We start from the raw sequence: 3,698 nt of genomic DNA, 5'->3' as shown, positions 1-3,698 counted from the left end.
CCCATTCAAATGTTCAGCTCTAGAAAAAGATGCCATGCTATTTTTTGCATGAAATATGTGACTCCAATTTCTGCAAAATACAATTCTTAAAAGTTAAATGCATTGCTCAGGAAATTACTATTCTTAAGTATTTCATCCATAAAAGTTAACAAAATAAATTATACAGCTAACTTCAAGAGAGAAAAGGAATGGGATATGACACTAAACAAAACCAGAATACAGTGATAAAGAAGAAAAGGAGATAAGAAGAAAACTGAAAGCCGGTCATTTGAAAGAAAAAAAAAATCACTAGCCTATTTTTTTTAATAAAATAGAAATACACAAAAATAAATTATAAATGATTAAAGAAACTCACAGAGCTAATTTAAGAGTAATAATCAACTATTTTGCTAAACAATATATAAGTAAATTTGAAAACCCAAACTGAAGATAATTTTCTAAGAAAATGTGCTTTACCAAAACTGAACTCAAAAGAGATAAAAACCTAAAAACATATTTACATAGAAGAAATGGAGAGATTCATCAATCAATAAATGCAGTAGCAGCGGTCCAAGATGGTCTCATTGGAAAATTTTTTTAAACCTTTAAAGATCTGAGCCGGGTGCAGTGGCTCACGCCTGTGATCCCAGAACTCTGGGAGACTGAAACAGGTGGATCATGAGGTCAGGAGATTTGAGACGATCCTGGCTAACATGGTGAAACCCCGTCTCTACTAAAAATACAAAAAGAATTAGCCGGGCATGATGGCGGGCGCCTGTAGTCCCAGATACTCAGGAGGCTGAGGCAGGTAAAATTGCACACACACACACACACATACATATGTAATCTCTAAAGTCAATATCACTTATGAATAGCAAAGGAAATATCCTAAGTCAAATATTATTAGCAAACACAATGTAAGCGTGTATGAAAGGAATTATATATGCGTCATGATCAAGTGAGCTTTACTCCAAGAATTAATGAATTTCCAATACTAGGAAATCCACTAATAAACTTTTTATTTATTTATTTATTTATTTATTTATTTATTTATTTATTTGAGACAGAGTCTCGCTCTGTCAGCCAGGCTGGAGTGCAGTGGCACGATCTCAGCTCACTGCAACCTCTGTCTCCTCGGCTCAAGCAATTCTTCTGAATCAGCCTCCTGAGTTGCTGGGATTATAGGTGGGTGCCACCACGCCCCACTAATTTTTGTATTTTTAGTAGAGACAGGGTTTCACCATGTTGGCCATTACTCCTGACGTCAGGTAATCCACCTGCCTCGGCCTCCCAAAGTGCTGGGATTACAGGCATGAGCCACCACGCCTGGCCATAAACTTTTATGATATTAATTTACATTAATACTTTTTTTTTTTTTTTTTTTAGATGGAGTCTCGCCCTGTCACCCAGGCTGGAGAGCAGTGGCGCTATATGGGCTCACTGCAAGCTCCGCCCCCTGGGTTCAGGCCATTCTCCTGCCTCAGCCTCCCCAGTAGCTGGGACTACAGGCGCCTGCCACCACACCTGGCTAATCTTTTGTATTTTTAGTAGAGGCAGGGTTTCACTGTGTTAGTCAGGATGGTCTCAATCTCCTGACCTCGTGATCCACCCGTCTCGGCCTTCCAAAGTGCTGGAATTACAGGCGTGAGCCACTGAGCCCAGCCACATTAGTACATTTTTTAATATTAATAGACCTCAGCAAAAATATTTCTTCTCATATATGCTGAAAATCTGTCAAAATTTAATAACCATTTTGGACTAAAATACACAATAAAATAGGATTAGATGAGAATTTCCTTTTTTTTTAATAGAGATATTTTGTTGATTATATTGCCACAAAATCAAATACTAAATTTAGTTATGCAGGTTACAGAATCAAATATCAGTTAAATTTATATCCTCCTCAAGTTTCACATGTGAGCATTAGGACATTGATTTAAAAACAACATGCCACTACAATTCTGAATGAGGACATCTTGTTGGACTCAAATGAAACAGAGCATCTCAAATCCCTGAGGCAGGTTGAACCTCTCTGACCAACGGAAGTAGCTTTCACTCCTGTGTCTGAAAAGGCCAGTCTTCCTTTGCTTGAAAACTCTGTGATAACCTCACGTGGGGCCGATTCCTTGTAAGGATATTCTCCACGTGTCAGTTACACAGCTTGGCCCAAGAGGAAAGAGATTATACTCCAAAGAATTGCAACGTTGTGTTGTATCTGTCAGCAAAATCCTGGGATATGTGTTTTGTAGTTAATTCTATAGCTATTAAACCAAGGAAGGTGGAATATAACACCAGATAAAGCAAAATGAATTTATATGAGTGCAGTTACTCAGTAATCTGAATTTAATGAATTGGCTTTTGCACCTGGAAGTGGTTCTGATGTCCTATTTGGTTGGTGGACTGAAATTAGGACTTAATGGTGGGATATGTTTAATAAGGAGGAGCTGTTAGTGCTTCCTTGCAATGATGAACAGGAATGAATTCAAAGTTTATGAAGATGGGAATGTTGGTGTGGATTAACCTATGATATACCTAGCCATCCACCAAGAAGACCCAGGAGATAATTTCTCCACTATTCATTGCTAAATACATTTCTAAGGGCAGCACTTTCATCCTTGAAAATCTCCATGGTTCTACATCTTAGTCAGCCAGATATAACAATGGGAAATATAGTAACTGAGATAGGCTCCTGATTTCAAAGAGAAGAATGGGATTCCTAGAGAAGCAGAGACCAAGTGACATCACTTAATTGTCAAAGACAAAATAAACACATTTGTCACACAGGGCAGCAGAGTTCTGACCTTCACGGATCTCTGAGAGTGACTAATTGATTACAATGTCCCTAAGATTGAAACAGATGGGAAAACTGCAAAGACATTATTTAAATGTACCAGAAAAGAAAAATAGAAGTCTGATGGCCAAATCCTGACTTGAGTCACCATGATACTTGGTCATGACTTCTAACTCACTTTCCATATCTAAGGCAGTTTAAGATATAGAATCTTTTTTTTTATTTATTTTTATTTTTTAAAATTTTACTTTAAGTTCCAGGATACATGTGCAGAATGTGCAGGTTTGTTACATAGGTATACGTGTGCCATGGTGGTTTGCTGCACCTATTGATCCGTCCTCTTAGTTCCCTCCCTTCGCCCCCCACCCCAAACAGGCCCTGGTGTGTGTTGTTCCCCTCCCTATGTCCATGTGTTTTCACTGATCAACTCCCACTTACAAGTGAGAACATGCGGTGTTTGGTTTTCTGTTCCTGTTTGCTGAGGATGATGTTCTGTTTGCTGAGGGTGATGGCTTTCAGCTTCATCCATGTCCTTGTGAAAGATATGAGCTCATTCCTTTTTAATGGTTGTGTAGTATTCCATGGTGTATATGTACCACATGTGCTTTACCCAGTCTATCATCAGTGGGCATTTGGGTTGATTCCATGTCTTTGCTATTGTAAATAGTACTGCAATAAACTAAATGTGCATGTGTCTTTATATTAGAATGATTTCTATTCCTTTGGGTGTATACCCAGTAATGGGATTGCTGGGTCAAATGGTATTTCAGGTTCTATATCCTTGTGGAATTGCCATACCATCTTCTACAATAGTTGAACTAATTTACATTCTCATCAACAGTGTAAAAGCACTCCTATTTCTCCACAGCTTCGCCAGCATCTACTGTTTCTTTGTTATTATTATTATTATTATTATTATTATTATTAT

The sequence above is a fragment of the Rhinopithecus bieti genome, unplaced genomic scaffold (assembly GCF_001698545.2).
Source record: "Rhinopithecus bieti isolate Rb0 unplaced genomic scaffold, ASM169854v2 scaffold_28528, whole genome shotgun sequence".
In the NCBI taxonomy this organism is placed as follows: Eukaryota; Metazoa; Chordata; class Mammalia; order Primates; family Cercopithecidae; genus Rhinopithecus; species Rhinopithecus bieti.
This window is presented reverse-complemented; position numbering follows the sequence as displayed.